We start from the raw sequence: 20,017 nt of genomic DNA, 5'->3' as shown, positions 1-20,017 counted from the left end.
CTTTTATTTATGAAACTTTTATTTCTTTAGTTTTCTTTCATATTTTAGTGCCTGCACTTCGAGATTATTTCACTCCTTGTATTTAAAGGGTTTTCTCCTTTATACATCAAAATTTGGAACTTCTCGTTCAAACAAAGGTTACAAACTCTTGATGTTGGGTTGTATGGTTTGCATTTTTTAACAATCTTCCATCTGACAAAAGGTGTAAAGTTTTTTTTTTTTAATTTCCATACTTCTTTTGATAGCTCTGTATCATTCTTGTACCTAACTGCATTTAAAGATTTTAAGTGGTTTGCATACCGAACTTTAAAAGGTTATATACGTATTAGTTCTAATCATCCACCGAGTCTAAAAAAAAATTACGCCACCGTAATTCTAATTGTAATTTTAACGTTTAATTTTTAATTTTGTAATATATGATGATATGACTTTTATTATGGAACTTTAAGTTTCATGCCTAACGGCATGAAACTTAAAGTTTCATAATAAAAGTTTTTTCTTTATCGTTTTTAATTTTAATTATAATTATATATATATATATATATATATATATATATATATATATATATATATATATATATAAATATATATATATATATATATATATATAAATATATATATATATAAATATATATATATATATATATAAATATATATATATATAAATATATATATATATATATATATATATATATATATATATATATATATATATATATATATATATATATATATATATATATATATATATGTATATATATATATATATATATATTCTGATAAAAAAGACAATTTTTTTTAATTTTTGTTAATATCATTTATTTTATAAAATACATCTTTCGACTATATCATAGCTATCATCACTTAAAATATATTAAAATGCTTAAATCAAATTAGTAAAATTAAGTTGAAATAATAGAGACCTTATAATAAAAAATACAAAAAAAATGCAATTAAAAAATGTAACAAATGTTTTAAAAAAGATAAAAGAACAGTTAATGTTAAAAGGAACTAGATTGAAATTGTCATTTTTACATGGTTTGTTTGTTTATTAATAGTTGGTTTTTCCCACTCTATATACATGCTTTCTTTAAGCTATAAGTTATATAAATTTTTTGTCGAATCCAAAATTGAAAAACTAGCGTGATTAAAACTATTAAAACAGCTTTCATTTTATTAAATATGTTTATAATTAAATGAAAGTTAAATGCTTATTTTCAAATGTTAGGAGAATGGGAACAAAAACCCAAAAATCTAAGCCCCTTCCCTACCCAAAACGTCAAAAGAGCAATGAGTTGAATTATTTATTTTTTCATAAATATAAACTAGCTATGTATTCATTGACAGATTTCAAATTTTATATTTAAAGTATTCAGTGTTCAGTTTTTATGACCCTGTAAATAATAATTTAAACTTAAAATTTGTAATCTGTCGATAAATACATAACTAGTTTATATTTATGAAAAATTAAATAATTAAACTAATTGCCTTCACGTTTAGGGTAGGGGGGGGGGGGTTGGTATAAGATTTTAGGGTTTCTTGTTCCTATCACATTAATTTTATTTTGTGAAAAATTTTTTTGCCATACATATGAACCTAAAAACATTTGGAAAAATCTTTTTATTAAAAAAGTTGATTATTTCAAACATTTAAAAACCTTCCTACGTCACTGGAACAAAGCACATTATTTACCAAGGGATACTTTACCTTATTATTTTTTTAAAACTTAAAATAATAAGTATAATAATTATAAAATAAATAAAGCAACATTTTTTGAAAAAATATTCATTTGTTCTCTAGTGTCTGGATTACTAAGTTTGAAAAATATTTTAGGATTATTGCTTTTTTCGTACTTTACGTTTGAAGCATGATATTTAGTTAGCAATATGTTTGCTATATAAAATTTTTCCTTTTTTAGGTCTGAACTTGAAAGGTTGTTGCTTAAATCAGTAGCTTATGGAATATCTTGACAATGCAATGAATTGAAACCTTTTTTTAAAAGAAAGAAAACAATGAGTTGTGAAAGGCAAAAATGTATTCTCTTGAGTAGAAATTGCCAGTGGTGTGCCACGGGGGCCAGTAACTACACCACTCTTGTTTGTGCTATTAATAAACTCTAAAAAAGGTAACAAAGCTGTATGCCGAAGACACCAAAATTTTGAATGAAATGCTTTCCTGCACATTAACTCTTTCTTTGCAATAAGATCTCGATTTAGAATTCAAGTGGACTCAAGAATGTCTTGTGAAAATTAGTATTTCGAAATGTATGGTAATGCTCTTTGGCCAAATAAACAAAAAGTAACCGAATGTACAAAAGTTAATCATAACAGAATCTGATAGTGATTTTGGAGTAATCTTCTCAAGCAATTTAAAATGAAAATATTATGTAATAAAGAGCGAAGGCAAGGCTAACTAAATGTTGAGTCGAATTAAAAAATTCTTCGTTTGTTTAGATATTAGACTCCTGTTAATACTTTATGTTGTTTTTTGTGCCACCACTGTTCGAGTTAGCTGTACCAGTTTGGTCACATATTTGAAAGGGTAAAATTGATTTATTAGAAAGGGTCCAACATCGTGCAACTCGATTATATAATCACTCAAAAAAATCAACTATGAGAATCGTCTAAAAGCTTTTGACTTGACTACCTTGACAAATGGGGGATATGATTCTTTATTGGTTTAAATGATTTGGAAACAATCAAAAAAAATTATTTTTCAACAAACTTAAAAGAGAGGTCACCGATTTAAATATGTCAGAAAAATGACTTAGCATGTCTTGAAAACTTCTTATTTAATAGATCAAATAATTTACGAAATAGCTTTTAATGTAATCTATGGAAGTGTTTTAAAGCAGGTCTTGATTGCTGATGAGCAGCAAACAAGCAAATCAGCTGTCATAGTGTGTTCACACTCACTGGCTCACACCAGTTACATAAATTACTAGTACTAACTAGCTCGTATATAATAATAAACGTGGGAAAAGCATGGACTTTGTTCTAATTTCAAGTTTGAAAATGCGTTAGACACCATTTCGAAATAATCTAATTTTAACGTTCAATATCTAAAGAACAAATAAGTATTATTTGAAAAATATTTTGGCTTTTAATATAAATAGCAACAAAACTTAAAAACAAACAAAAAACAACAATTTTGAAGAGGGTCACTATCAAGCTCTGCCTGATTCTAACAGAAAGTGGCTTCTAATAAAAAAAGAAATCATCTATGTTAAATGTTATTTTTTTCTTAAAATTGCAATGTTTACTTATTTTATCATCAATTTTGAACAAAGAATAAGAATGAGCTAGTAAACAAAAATCAAGTCAAATACCCATTGGAAAGTATGGATGATTAAGCGCCAAACCAGACTACACAACATTGTTAAAAAAAAAAAGAAATATTAGTCTATATTAAAAAATGATTTATGTAGTGTTGGCAAACACCTATATACTCTACTTGAAATTTTTAAGTGCACTGAATTGCAATTACTTTTAATTTTTTTAGTTTAGTGGCTTATGTTAAAAACTTTTAAACTTTGCGTCTAATTATCTCATTTTAACATATTCGTTATATAGGCTTGTTTGGCGCTGAGCCATCTGTATGTACTTTGTTCTACTTTTTAGTTTGCTTAAAATATGCTTTTGACTTTATTTGGTCAATATTTCTAAAAAGTTTATTTAAACTTTGAAATCCAATATCTAGAGAACCAAGGAATATTTTTTGAAAAAATTTAGAACAAAATATGAATAGTAACAACATTTAAAAAAATAACAATTTTAAAACAGAATACTATGATAATTTGTACTTTTGGTAGATTTATACAAAATGTGGGCTCTTAAATTTTATATAATATGGTAAGAAAGTGTTATTGAATAACTCATTGAAAAGTAAAAAAAAAAAAAAAAAAAAAAAAAAAAAAATATATATATATATATATAATTAAACATCTGATTCCCCTCACACATACGGCAGGGGCCTAATTAATTTTTACTTAACTACATCAAATCTGAGAAAGGATGTGTTATAGCTTTAAAATGAAATTTGATTTTAAGTAAGTTAACTATAAAAAAATTTAATTAACATTCTTATATTTATATTTTTAACATATATATATTTATTTATATATTTTTAACATATATATATTTATTTATATATTTTTAACATATACATATATATTTTTAATATCATGGAAAATTGTTTATAAAAAACAAAAATAAAAAAAATATCTTTCTAAAATGCGAACATATTATATTATCAGTTTTTTATCTTTTTAAAAAATATATTATATAACAAAATATATTTATAGTTATGAAAATCTTATATAAAAAACTTTTCTTTATACCTTATAAAAATCTTTTTAATAAAAAATGCATAAAAATAGCAGTAAAATATTTATAATTTTAAAACAAACAAAAAAAATCTCTAAAAAATGTTTTTTCTTTAAAAAAGTTAAAAAAAGATTAAAAAAAAAGTTAAAAAAGTTTAAAAAAAGAATAATTTTTTATCTTTATATAACAAACGTTAAAAACGTTTTTCTTTCTGAATAGTTCATGTAAGATTCAAATAATAGGAAAATGTTTCCAAATAATTGTTTATCAACTTGTAAACAAATTCGTATTGAGACTGAAAAAGAATTTTTTTGTTCGTAAAATATATTTAAAAATAAAACTAAACTCTTTCTTTAGTAAAAAGACAAAATATTTATTAGGCAAAAAATATAAACGCTTATTAAAATAGAAAGACTTACTAAAGTTTGAACAAATTGAGGATGTGCTAATTGAGTTCGTAGCACCACTTGAAATATATCAACCAGCCCTTCGACTTGCAACTGCTCAATTGCATTAAAACATGAAATAAAAATACCAGAGCGACTAAATACGTTGCTAAAGTCATTTGGAAACATTACAAACATATACATATATTAAATATATATTAAATAAATAAATATATATATAATAAGTGCTTAGATAACAAATTGCTACCCTAATATCGTGACATTAATTTATGCAGTGTTTATAGAAAAAGGAAAAAACGAAGAATAATGAAAGAAAAGATTGCTGCCCCATGCCAAACCCTCAGTCGATGTAGCGGCACTCTACTGCGACAGCAGGCAAAAAGATAGTCAATATATGTACTGCAGACTCCAGCAGTAGGCTATTTCATTGTGACGTCAGAGATCTAAACACGCTTTCATAGTTTTATTTAATATATTTATACATATATATATATATATATATATATATATATATATATATATATATATATGTATATAATATATATATATTTATGTATATAATATATTTATACATATATATATATATATATATATATATATATATATATATATATATATATATATATATATATATATATATAATATATATAATATATATAATATTAATCAAAACTAACAAAAACTAAAATGTTCAACAAAAATATATTACTTGCAAACAACTGCAACAATATCATTTCCTAAATATTGCTGTGATTTTGTTACTTCAGTAATCAACTGTAAAATTAGGTCAAAACTTGGTAAGCAATTATCAGACCAAAAGTTAAACTCCAGCATGCACATGATAGTTTCATTCTAAATCATTACTTCTAATTTGAATAATTTATAATAAACTAGAAAAAATATTTAGTAACTATAATTAAAAATGTATAAATGTATAAAACTAAGAATGTAGGCTATTAACCTATAAAGTAGAAAATATAGATTAATAATGTATTATTTATGACTTTAACTTATTTAAAAAAAATAAAGAAATAAAGAAATAAAATTTTGTAAACTCTGCTATTTTCTTAGAAAAAAAAATTTCATACAGCTGTCTCAAAACTATACCTCAACAGACACAGACAAGTTTCTTTTAACTGCACATTCTAATTTTTCTTCAGCTAACAATTTTACAGAGACACCATCGAGTTTCAAATCACAATCTGATGGATAAAATTTATAATATGATGGTTCTTTTTTTTCGTTTCTGGAGGTAAGGTAGACAATAGTTGAAACATTATGCTTCTTTAGAACATACCAAAACTCTGTGACAGTAGATTGAGATGGACACTGGGTTGCTATAAAAGCTTTTTTTTTTTTATAACTGTCAACAAAAACAGCATTAAGGTAAAGATCATTTGATACCAATAAGTTATCTCCTATAAAATAAAAATTCAAAAAAAGTCTCAAAAATCAGCAAAAAAATAATGTTATGATTAGTTAAACTATAAGTCTAAAGTTGAACAAAACAGCTATTAAAAAGATTTAAAATTGAAGAATTAAAACTAGCTAAAAGATATTTTGATTCCCGTGATAATAATGTAAATATTAAAGTCGGCTGCATAACCCTGTAATGCATTTATAACTGTTAAAAAAATTTTATTTCAAAAAAGTTCCAAAACTCTTTTCATGATCCGCTCAACTGATTTCTTCAAATTTAAAAACGACTACAGAATCCACTGTTGATTTAATTTTTTAATTAATTGGATCAATGATGATTTTATCTTAAAGATTTGAAATATTTAGCTGTTTTTTAAGAAAGTCTGCTTTTACATAGAATTAACAATAAAGTTGTATGCAGTAATATCATAAACTGAACTTTTTAGTTCCTGTGTAATAAACAAAATCAAAATATTAAAACTTTTAAGTCTTTCAAGTTTCATCGACAATCTTTTTAATAAAGTACAATTTATTTAAACAAGAATTTTTAAATAAAAGGGCTCTTAGTTTTTTGAAAATCTCTAAAAAATTTTTGACTAATTTGTTCTAGTAATATGCTGCAGTAATTTGTTCTGGTATTATGTTCCACAAACTTCTGTAATATATTACAGAAGGCCGGCATAAACTTGATGAACTTACACGCAAAAAAGTATCAATCGAATTTTTTATCAATATTTATTCAACAGCAATTTGGTTTCAGTTATAACAATCGCAAGTTTGTTCAACCTTGATGATCGTCAACTTTGAATAATTTTTTATTTACAACATTTTACATAACTGATGAAAGCTTTTTAATATTGAACAAAAAACTAAAAGATTTAATAAAAACTTTAAAAGCATTAAATTTTGTATGCAATTGTAGCCCATTAGAATATTTCTTTGAAAACCTCCTTCTTTAATTTTTCTTTTGGAAATAATTAATCATGACCAAAGAAAATAGTATAATTTATATAATTAATTGCTTCATCGATTTTTGCTAAGATTCGTCAAATAATTTATTTCTTTTTCCTCTACTTGAAATAGATTATTACAAATTTTCATTTCACCTCAAACATAAAAACAAGTTATTGTGCAGAATAGTATTTACAGGTTGTGCAGTATTTACAAAGTTTTTCTTACAAAAATAAAAAAATTTGAGTAATGATGATGAAAAATATTGCAATTTTAGGTGAGCATTTCACAAATCAACAACTCGTAGACATAATGTATGACTGCATGGAGTTCAATGCCCAGGTGTTTTTTTAATAATATGAGCCTGCACACCCCATTTTTTACACCTGGCATATTTATATTATCATAGGTCATATTATTTGGATTGACAAACTATTTTGTTCTAGAGATTTAATAATCATTCTAGTTCTGAGCCTTTAATTAAGTAAAAACCAGGAAAACTAATTTTAATGGAAATTTCATTCTTATCCTCTACAACTACATACCAAACCAAAGTTGACATTACCGTGATCATTGGTGTACAATTAACAATGATTAAGAAATGCAGTTTTTAGGACAATTTTAAAAATTAAATTTAGAAACAAATATAAGTATAGTATTAAATATGTCACATGATTTGTTAATTGGCTAAAATTGGTTCATAAATTAATTCAATGCCTCATGAACTAATACATTTTAGAAAAATTAAAAATTTTTTTTTTTGAGATTTTATTAATTTTTACTAATTTCATTAACATTATCACAACTACAGTCTTCATGTCATCCAACAGAAACAAGTTATTCCATTTTTAAACATCAAAATCATCATCATCCTAACTACTGTTGTTAAAAAAAATGATTTCTCATTTTTCATCTTGTGGTGGCAGTCCAGTCACAGTGTTACACTCACAGATTTCATTCCTCTGTTCTACTGTTCTATTTCTGTTCATACTACTTCTGTTCATACTAATCTGTTCATAATACTCTGTTTATAATACTTTGGTCTACTGTTCTATTTCTGTTCATACTGTTCTACTTCTGTTCTACCTTTCTTCTACTTCTATTCATTCTACTGTTGTCTGGTTAACAGTAATAACAAAAAAATTCTATTCTGCATTAGATGGAAGCGGTATGCCAACAGTTATTGATATGTCAAAGGGTTTTGATAAAGTCTTACATTATGGTGTTCTCAATAACAGGCCTTGTTAAGAAGCATTACGCCATTTAAATTTTATGTACAAAACAGCATGCCATGGGATTTGTACTCCTTAAAGGATTTATGTTACACAAAAACATTTTTTTTTAAATATTAATGTGGAAAACATTGTTGTCAAAAATATTTTTACTACAATTGAAAAATCATTTTTTTTTTAGATAAAAAAAACAAATAGTTAAATACATTTTTTTCTACTTTTTATTTATTAGGTAAAATTAAATTTATCATTAAATATTATTATATAATATTAAATTTAAATTTACATTATTAAATTAAATTTTTTTTTTTAATTTAGAATGTTTTTAAATTGTTTTACAACTTTTTTTGTAACTTAAAATTTTCAAACATGGTAAAGTAGGGTAACGAGGGGGAAAATGAGACACTTAAGTTCTAATTTATCTAATACAGGCTGTCTAAGAACTTTTGAAAAAAGAACTTGATGTTTTTCGAATCTTTTACCATCCTAATATAAACTTACAAAATAGAAGTTGCAAAATTGCAGTGGTTTGGTCACCAGAGATCATTTATTGACAACACCTATCCTGTCTCATTTTACCACGCTATGTAGGGCAAAATGAGACAAATTTTTTAATAATTAATTTAAATAAATAATGATAAACAAAATAAACTTTTAAAAGGTTTAGCAAGATAAATATTTTATAATATAATACATAATATACAATCAAACAAATATAATACATAATCAAACTGTCACTAGTTAATCATATAATCAAACACACTGTCACGAGTCACATAAATCACATGGTTCATCAGTATTAACAGAAATTAATACAATGCTTTATCAGTATTTACAGAATGCTTCATCACAATGCTTCATTAGTATTAACAGAAATTAACATCAGTCTGAATGAGCCCAAGTTGTACATTTTAAACATTGACTCTACTTCAATACTTTTGCAACCATACTCCATAATCCATAACAAAAACATTCACAGTTCAATTAAAATTCAAAACTTAAACTTTTAACTCCTTCTTTACCCTTTCCTAATGCCCATTTATTTTCTATTTTTTGTTCTTTTAACTTTTTTGATTTTTCAGAGGATTCAAATAGTGATTTTCTATAATGTGATGCTGTTATTATCTGTGATTCTTCTCCTTTTCTTGGTAATAAAGTGATCTTTGAAATAGCTAAAATTTTAAAAAAGCAGGGTATTACTATATTAAAATTAATATTTTCTGAACATCCTGACAACAAAGGTAATAAGGTGCTTGAATAAACATATAAATCAATTTTATCAGGTTTGTGTAAGTTGGCATTAGAGCTTTTGCCATTATTAAACTTAATGGCTAGAATTATATTCCGACACAAAAAATAAATTCCAGATGTACAAAAGCCAGAACAAGCAACTTCTACAGAGGTAGCTTTATGATATGCTTTAGAGAATATACCTCTAAGTTGATCATTTGTTATTTTTACCATAGATGCTCATGTAACCATGATCCACATTATATATTATAAAAAAGTTTTAAGCGGTTTAAAATAAAAGTTGTCGTTACACCTGGTTCAACACTAGTTACAGAAGAAACAAAATGTTTTCCTTTTATTGTTATAACTTTAACAGATTTATGAACAGTTGTAATACCTGATTCATGACAGTTAAAAATTAGATGAGGTTCAAACTTGTACTTTTTTTTAACAACTTCTATATTATTGAAATAAATATTCACAGAACTGCTGTTTAAACCATAGACACTATTTAAAGACAACCCTTAAGGCTCTCTAATTGAAAGGTCTGAATGTTTCTTTAAAAACCCACTTACAAACTTTAAAAATCACTTCCTGCAACAACATTATACTTACGAAATGGATAATCTATTTTTTACTTTTAAACATACTGGCAACTCGTTGAATGTCACTTATAGACAATCCATTTCTTTTATGTAGTTAACTAATTGACTTTCAGTATCATCTGGCAATACTTAAATTTCAGTATCATCTGGCAATACTTAAATTTCAGTAACATCGGGCAATAAATAAATGAACCAAGTGATTTTTTATGCAAAATAATAGTTTAAATTCTTTAATTTTCTTTAAATCCTTCTGTGTTAAGTATCTTTATTTACAATAAATGTCAAAGTTGCTATTCTCAATGAGATTTCTTTTAAATTTAACATAACATGTTCTGCTCAGAAAAATTGTCACATTTAGTTTTTCTCATATAGTTTCTAACCATATTTAACTTTCTAAATAAACATGGTTGATATCAGCAAAATAAAAAAAACCAAAACATTTCGTTTTGCCCCACAACATCTTGGCATCAAAATTGTGTAATTTCCTGCCAGTTTTTTCATAGAAATAAAATATCAATATATGGAAATGAAAAAGCAATGCCTAAAGATGATAATAAAACACTAACTTTGAATATAAAATTTTTTTCCACTCCCTAAAATAAAAAAACACTGAGAAAAATCAAAACAACAACGCATCAAAATTCGTAATTGTCATATAGCCAAGAGATGAAATGGTTGTCGTTCTCTTCATCTTCTTTATTTCAAAGTGACTCAAGATTTTTTTGCAACACTAAATAATTTAAGAACACAACTAAACTTTTAAAAATTGTTAAAACAATAAATTGCGAGGTTAAGATCATTATAAATGTGATCTGTCTTATTTTGCCCTGCTGTCTCATTTTCTCCAACTTCTTTTATCAAATTTAAATTCTTTTTATCAAATTTAATTTGAGTTTTTTTATGTTCGTTTTACATAAAACTATTTTGTTTATTTATAGTTACATGTTTTTATTATTTATTAATTTATTTATTATTATTTATAGTTTCAAGTCAATAAGTTGTTTTCATCCTGTTACAAAAGTGCTATACAAAATTGCTAAATGCACTTATAACTGTATATAAATGCAATTCCATATAAACCATAATCAAGCCTGTAGGCAAAACTATTTTAGAAAATTTTTTTATTAAACGCAATGTAATGTATGTAACAATTATCAACAGTAATGTAACAAATTTATGAAAAGATGACTTTTTTAATTTTGAAATTACTTTTTAACAAAAGCTTTTACATTCATTCATAGTTTTACATTCGTTCAAAGTTTCTTATAATTTATTGACCGTTAAGAAATTTACCCTTGAACAATCGCCCCCTTATTTAAAAAAACAACAACTAAATTGTGAGAAAGCAAACATAAGACAATAAAGTTGTGTTAAAAATGTTTTAAGAAATAAAACTTTAAAAAATTTAAAGTTAAACTATTTCTTTATTTAAAAAAAGTTTTTTAAAATAAAGAAATTTTCAAACAACATTTAAATCTTATTGATAATTTCTTTTATAATAATATTGATTAAATTAAAGATAATTTATAAACATATTATAAAGAAAAAGACTTTAAATAACTTTTAATGTGGTTTCTAATGAAATTCAATTACAATGCGGTACTTTAAAATACATAACTGATATAATTTAACTTTTATCAATGTAAATATGAATATTGAGTAAAATTACATTTTCGTTATGTAACATCTCAATAAGCTCTTTTTAGGCTGTGAGTCTGGAAAAGCAATTAAATATATTGAATCATTATTATTCTAACTGCAATAATAAAGTTGTCCTTGATTAACAACACCCACTATTATTTCCAGAAACATTAGGGCTACCACAAAGTTCCAACAGTGATTCTGTATTGTTTCTTTTATATATATTAATTCATATTATAATATTAATATATAACTAATTTCTAATAGTCATACTTCTAAGTTTCTCTATTTGCTGATGATACAACTATATCCTCTAGTTTTGACATGTGTATGTATGTATGTTTGTGGGTGTTTGTGTTTGTGTGTGTGTGTGTATGTGCGTTTAAGCTATTAAAAAACCTTTTAGACTTTTTAATTACTTAAAACTGATCTTGAATGTGATCCCAATCTGTAGCAGCTTAGAACTTGCAGTGGCTTGTGAATTCTAATCTAAATAAAGTAGCTTATTGCTAATAATTATCACAATATTGTTGATACTTAGTCCTCTACTTTATGCCTTATCATATTATTTTTCACTAGAGACCTCGTTTAAAATCATATATACAATCAATAGCAATATTAGCATCTGTTAAGGCTCCCTAATTTTATTGCTCTCACCAATTTCTTAATCCTGATTTTAATTTTTTCCTTAATAAATCTTTTATTTTTCTTTGTATGGAATACTGTTGTCATATTTGAGCTGGTATGTCTAATGATGAATTTTCTTTTTTCAACAAAGTCAAAAAAATCATTGTATGTGTAACTGGACCTACTCTAACTGTCAAGCTTATGCCATCTCTTTTTCTCTTTTAATAACTCAAGCAAGATTTAACTTCTTGTTCCTTCAACCAAAACTTCAACCCAAAAATTATTTAACTGCAATTGTTGTAATCCTGTTCAATTAGGATTTAGTGCTTTTTACTTTATTTATAAGTCAAAAATTTCAACTTCTTGACTTTTAGTAGTGTACCTACCAATAATTGTTTTTAGACTAAATTATACATCATTACATTTCTTGTTTATGTTCATAATAATGTTCATTATTTAATCAGATTAATAATTAATTTATAATCTTTTAAATAACATTCTTTAAACATATGAATTAGTTCACCTACCTGAGAGAAAGCAACTTTACTACAATAGGAGAGAGGCTCAAGCGTGGCAGATAAAGTAGGTCTGACTACATTTACATTTAGTTTTTAGACCTTGTCTAAAAAAGAAAGAGCATCGTTAGACCAGCCTAACTATGACAACAGTATTCTATACAGGGACGAATAAAAGATTTGTTGAGATAGAGAATGGAATCAGGAGTAAGATATTGGCGAGCTCAATAAAGAGAACCAACCTTAACAGTTGCTAACTTTGTAATGGATTGAATATTTAATTTCCATGAGAGGCCAGTAGTGATTTCAGTACAATTTTTAAACGTTATTCTTAAATTAGAAATCTATTTTTATTTAGGAAAATAGAAAGAAATGCAAAACTAATTTTATAAAATAATAATAGTTTTAATAAAAAAAAGGATATAAATATATAATAAAATAGAATTAAACTTTTTTTTTTCAAGTGCAATCTTCTTTTAATCAATTTTTCTAGAAAACGTTATGATGCTTGAATAAATAAATACAACATATAAATATGTTTTTGCAATTGATTCTCTAATGTACTTAAGATACAAAACATTACAATGTAACTAACAAAACTGTCACCAAAACATAATCAATTATCATATTTATTTTCTATATGAGCATTTTATCAAAAAATTAAAAAAGGTCTGATCGCTAGCATAAGCACTATCAGCCTGGGCAGCTCTCATTGCCTATCAAGTCTGTTTTAGACAAGCATTTCATTGCTTGTGCACTAATTTGCTCCTACCTAATTTGAAATCATTTACATGAAAAATGTTTATTAAAGAAGAAATTAGAATAAAAATTCTGAATGCAGACATGAAAATAAGTACCTTTTAAAAAGTTATATGAACACATGACCAAACTAAAATTATCCATATTCTAAAGAATTCTTTTTACAATTTAATATTTGCAAAAATACATCGATAATGTAACTTCCTGTTTACAAAAAAAAAAGAAAAAAAGAAAAAAAAAAAAAAAAAAAAAATTAAAATTACTTAAAATAGTTAAAAAGTTTGTGTAAAAATTTTGTCCTAAAAATTAAATTTTTTGAGATTTAGACTTTCTTCCTGATGATCCTGCTGAAAAAGAAACTGACAGTTGAAATCAAATTAGATAATTATTTATTAAATTGTTACTGCTCTGTTTAAGAACATTGAGCTCTCTTATTTTAGAATACAATAATATACTTTTGACACGATACTTGTTGTGCAACAATTTTACACAGAGTTGTAAAAAAAATCATTAAAATATAAGGAAAAATGTATGAACCACAATACTGCACACACATAGCTCAGTTATTTCATAACTCAGGGCTTATTACAATCAAAAATATGTTTCACAATTAAGGGTTCATCAGTACGATGATGTAATACCGAAGGTGTGTAAACACACCATCTGCCAGGAACATGAGCTGGTATGTTTACACATATTCATTGTATTAGTAGGTACTAGTCAATATAAAACAAATATAAAAAAATATTTTTAACAATAGTTTTTTTTTTATATTTGTAATGATAGTTTACAATACTAAAATAAAATCGTGTAATTAACAAATATCAAAACTGAGCTGATATTCAGTCGCTTTTATATTTTATATAAATTGCTATATTTAACTATGTAAAAATCTAAGAAAACAAAAAACAACAAAAAAATTCTTACTTACCAGGCAAAATTTGGGAGTATTGATTTTTCCCCAAATTTTCAGCTTTTATTGCTGTCTCAGAGCAACTTTCTCGAACTGGAGAAATGCTTTTAAGAATTTTAAATTCATCCTCAATCAGTTTTTTTCCAGAGGAAAAATCTTTCATAAGTAGATTGTTAAGAGTTGTTGAGAAATTTGATATTGAAATACCAGTTTGACCACATGTTACTGCTTCATAAATTGCATCATAAACAAATATGTATTGCTCTTTTGATTGAACCATTTGCATTCTGTTTTGACGAATAGTTTCAAAATAGTTAAAAATATCAACTTTTTGTTCTGATTTAACTAACTGTAACATTTCATCAAGTAAAATGAAAACACCTGTGCGACCAATTCCACCACTGCAGTGCACAACAGTTAGACATTTATCTGAATATGGCACTAAACATCGAAATCGATGGCAAAAGTTTAGTAACATTGTTGGGTATTCGGGACAACCATTATCAAGCCAAGATGTAAACTGCATATGAATAAAATGATAATTTACTTCTTTGAAATTTATAGAAATATAACGAATAAAATAATCAGCAAAGTTTTCTGTTTTTGTAACACAAACATTAAAGCCACCATATTCTTCATTACTTTCTGGCCAATATTGAGCAGATTTTATTTTATCATTTTCAACCAGATTAGTAAGCATAATAACAGCTTTAGGCTTTTCATGAAAAATCATTCGCCAAAAGTCAACAATAGTTTCATTCTTAGGAGCCTGGGTTGCAATGTAAGTTACTTTTTTGGAGTAGGAGGGTACGTAGTTTGCATTTATATAAGTATTTTCATAATTAGTGAAATCTGGAACTAATTTGACTAGTGAGTGATCATATGGGACAATGTTTGCATATCTATTTTTATGCGGATATTTTGTAGCTTCAGTATGTGGATATATTTTGTTTTTAGAAACACTTTCATATTGTGTCATAAGATCTTTGTAATCATTTTTTTTTACATTTAAGTAATAAGCAACAAAAGCATTAACAGACACTGGTGGCCATTTCTGAACAGTTTGTAAGGCAGTGTAGGGATTATTGTATTTTAAAGACAATTCTGTAAGAAAAAAATCACCAAAATAAAGGTTATTTTATCAAAGTAAGCTATGTTTCAATTAACAAAAAAAATATACAAAGTTATAATGCAAACAAGACAATAAATTTTACCCTGATATTGCATCGCATCTACATTATTTTGATTATGGATTACTTTAGACTGAAGTAAATTGTCTTTATTAAACTTATTCCTCCTGTAAAAAGAACCAACCAAAAACACAATGTGTTTCATAAATAAGTTCTAATGAATTTAAATATTACAATACTATTAACAAAGAACAAAATTAAAATAACTCTTGAGCCAGTGTTATTATAGTATCCATAAGGTTCCACACTAGTTAAAAAGATCACATAATCCAACAAGAACAATGACTTACACTGAACATTGACTTACACTGAACAACCACTACACTACTACTGCAGTTTTATTTTATATAGTAAATATCAAAATATACATAATTTTTGGACTATAAAATATCAAAAATATTTTTCATATCAAAAGGCTATTTTTTGTAAATAAATATTATTAAATAATTTTATTTTTATACTTTTGTGATGTAACTTATATTATATAACTTACATTTTTAAAAATGCAATAAAACCGCAAATTAAAACAGGTATCACAATTAATCCAAAAAGATATGAGTGTGTTGATGATTTTCCAATTGAAGCAGTAAACTTGGATAGAGCTAAAAAAAAAAAAATTATCAAAATTTATCCAAATCATAAAAAGAAAAAAAAAAAAATTTATTTTAGTGAACCAAAACTCTTTCATAATAATATTATTTTTTAAATATTTAATATTCATTTAATAATACATTTCCTTTGTTGAAGAATTCTTGATAACTTAATCATTACATTGGGTAATAAAAAATTATTTTATATATATATATATTTCAAAATCTTGTTTTTTCAAATATGATATATTTATGCCTGTATGAAACTATTATTATATGTTTATATGTATTATATATTTATATATACTTTATATATACTTAAGCTCTTTAAGATTTATTATAAGCAAATATCAAATTAATTAATAGTAATCAACTATAAATTTATAAACTATAATTTCTAAATTAAAGTATTAACAGGTAATAATAATTATTTACAGATTGTCAACACAAGAAATAATAACTTTAATTTACCAATAAACTCAAGTAGCCATGGACTTGTGTATATGCGACCCTAAAACAGTGTTAATAAAAAAAATTTAATTCACATAAGTAAATAGTTTTTTGCATATACTTTGCATACTTTTTCTTTCAACAATTTTTACCAGTTATAAAAAAAAAGAGAATACAGTATTTCACTGATTAAAAAAAAGAGTACAATAGTCAAATTATCAAAATTGAAAGAAAGATTAGAATAGTCAATTCATAAAAAATTGAAAGAGGGTGTATAATAGTCAACTCATTATAATTACATAAAACCATTCAGGAGAATTTACAATAACTCCTTTAAAAAGTAGTGTTTATTTAGCAATTAGTTTATAAATAATTAATAAATAATTGCAATACTACTTATTTTATAAATATTTAAAAATTACATCATCTAGAATATTTCTTTGAAACAATGTATATGTTTGACCAGCAATCAGTTTACCATTTAAATAATGATTAGTATTGTTTTGATCATTACTAACTTGATAACCTTCAAACTTCTCATTGCTGCCTATAACATAAAAAATTCATGTTTGATAAATATTGCAATCTACTTGACTTTTATCAGGTTAAACATTTGAGTGAATAAATTAATTCACATAAAATATAACTGAATGACACAGCTAGGAATTTGACCTTATTTTCAACCTCCATATGGTGGATCATAATAAGCTGTGAAAGCTTAATGATGCAGATAAAATATAAAAATTTAGATACTACACAACAATCTAAATGTGAGAAAATTGATATATTTAATAAAAATTAAAAATTTGTTTTTACTAAATATTTAAAAAAAATATAATTATAGAAAAATATTGTTGATTATCAATGTTCATAGTGTTTCTTTTAAATATTATTAGCGATAAATATATTAGCAGTGCAAATTGTATTTAAATTAAGCAATGATTTAAACTAATGCTTAAACAAGCCTGTTTTCAATGGTCTTACCACCTTCCTTTTTTTAGTGTCACACAGAACTTTTAATGAATCAAACCAAAACCAAAAGAAAACTGAGACTAATTAGTTTAGAAATCTTATAAAAGCTTTTAATTCAAAATGTTTAGTTAAAAAGAAAATTATTTTTGCTAATATAAAATATATAAATTAATTTTAGCTTAACTATATTTACTTTAATATTTTATGTTTTTTTTTAAACTAAATTTTTAATTTTCAAATTCAACATTCAATTTTCCAAACTTAAAATTTAAAATTAAAAAAAAAAACTAATGTAAATCTTAAAAAACTGAGAAAATTATTTTTTAAGTTTTTTAAAATTGGTTTATTCTGAATACCTCTTCATTCTTAAAACTTAAAGTATAGTATTCTGGATGCTTATTAGGAATATGATAGTATAAAATTTCTATCCAATGTTAAATAAAGTAATCACAACACAAAAGACAAAAAGATATTGCCTCTATCAACCATATAACTCCAAAACTCTGCACTTCTCCATCTAAAGAGATGAGATTTATACTTTATACCTCTTATTTTTTAAAAAACAACTCTACCCTAAAGCAAGAAAATAATTAAAAGGAGCTATCCAGGAATCTTTAGAGATCCAATATTTTGACACTCAAAATTTGGGTATGGCAAAGGTGTGTTAGCACATATGAAAAGGAATCAAAGTATTTTTGGAAAAAAATTGAGAAACCTACCTAATGCAACAGATTCAAAATCAAACTAAAAATTAGTTTATCTTTGCAGTACAGTGACTTCTAATGTTTCAGATTGAAAAATGGCTCCAACAATTAGTAGTTGAAATATCTTTGTATAACTATTTGAAACAATTTTTAACAGAGTAAATTAATATGTTCTTTGTCAACCTGGTGTTTTATGTTTATATTGATATTATACTTTCACAGAACTGAATAAAGGTAATGGAAAAATTTTCTACTTTCTCTGAGGCAATTTATTTTTTAAACAATATTAAAATGAACAAAAAAAAAATAGGTTCTTAAAGAAGAATTATTTGCAATGAGAGGTACCACCTTTGTAGTTAACAGATATTGTTTGAGCCTTTAGGTATACAACTGTATCATATATCATAATATAACACTATATCTATGTTTAAGAAATGATTTTTAACTACCTAGTGTACAATCTTTTACAAAATTGACCTTGAAAGCAAAAAATTGAAACTGCATCTTTAATTTTACTCATTTCAATACCATTCCTAATAAATATTGGAGAACTAAATAAAACATTTTTTATTATAAGATTATATCCTATTATGGAAGAATATACCTAATAATTTTACTCATTTCAATACCATTCCTAATAAATATTGGAGAACTAAATAAAACATTTTTTTATTATAAGATTATATCCTATTATGGAAGAATATACCTAATAATTTTACTCATTTCAATACCATTCCTAATAAATATTGGAGAACTAAATAAAACATTTTTTTATTATAAGATTATATCCTATTATGGAAGAATATACCTAATAATTGGCAATCGAAAAACCTAAAGAGATTAAATTTTAATTTGGTGAAGTTGAGCAGTCATTAAACTCTCTAATCACATTTTTTTGTCCGATTCGTAATGTGCCGGGTATCCGGTAATTTGGCTGTTTTTTCAGGATATCTTAAAAGAAATTTTGAATGGATGTAAATCTAAGAGTGCTATGGATTTGATAACCACGAAGTTCTATTCACTTATTATAGACGTGTCTCACATTTTTACAAAATAGTCAGAATATATTTCAAAAAGGAAACTGATTTATATGGATATAAAATCCGTAACACAAATTGAAATAATTAGAGAATATGCAAGAAAAGAAAAGAAAAAAAATTTGAATAGGTTCTGTTTATTGTGTGAGAGAATATTTTCAAAAAAGAATTTCTAGTAATTAAACTTTGAATAAATGAATTTGATACATTGCACAGTGATTCAGAAACACTTAAAATTTGGTCAAAATACAGTTTTGAATAGCATAATTTCAATAATGTTATTAACTAACTATTTTCTACAGTTTCTTATAATTCTAATGGTATAAAAAAATAAATATTGAAATAATAGATTTAAACGCTAATATAAGTTTGAAAGTGATCAAAAACAGCTTTTTTTTATCATTAAAATTTTATAATTATTAAAACTTTTTTTTCCTCTCTATATACAAA

The 20,017-nt window shown here is 24.7% G+C and overlaps 1 protein-coding gene across 1 annotated transcript in view; it reads right to left on the bottom strand.

The window, feature by feature from the left end:
• Positions 1-4,224: 4,224 nt before the first annotated feature.
• The window catches only part of LOC136088950 (uncharacterized), a 110,091-nt gene continuing 94,298 nt past the window's right edge, over positions 4,225-20,017 (bottom strand). Inside the window, exons 17-25 of the mRNA XM_065814234.1 lie at positions 17,277-17,401; positions 16,876-16,915; positions 16,308-16,416; positions 15,839-15,921; positions 14,643-15,728; positions 5,840-6,150; positions 5,442-5,584; positions 4,745-4,880; positions 4,225-4,620 (exon numbers count right to left, since the gene is read on the bottom strand). The gene's annotated coding sequence lies outside the window, so the exon portion shown is untranslated. The remainder of the gene's footprint in view (positions 4,621-4,744; positions 4,881-5,441; positions 5,585-5,839; positions 6,151-14,642; positions 15,729-15,838; positions 15,922-16,307; positions 16,417-16,875; positions 16,916-17,276; positions 17,402-20,017) is intronic.

Source organism: Hydra vulgaris, chromosome 12 (genome assembly GCF_038396675.1).
Source record: "Hydra vulgaris chromosome 12, alternate assembly HydraT2T_AEP".
Taxonomy (NCBI): Eukaryota; Metazoa; Cnidaria; class Hydrozoa; order Anthoathecata; family Hydridae; genus Hydra; species Hydra vulgaris.
Note: the sequence above shows the minus strand (reverse complement) of the source record. Positions and strands in the feature narration are given on the sequence as shown.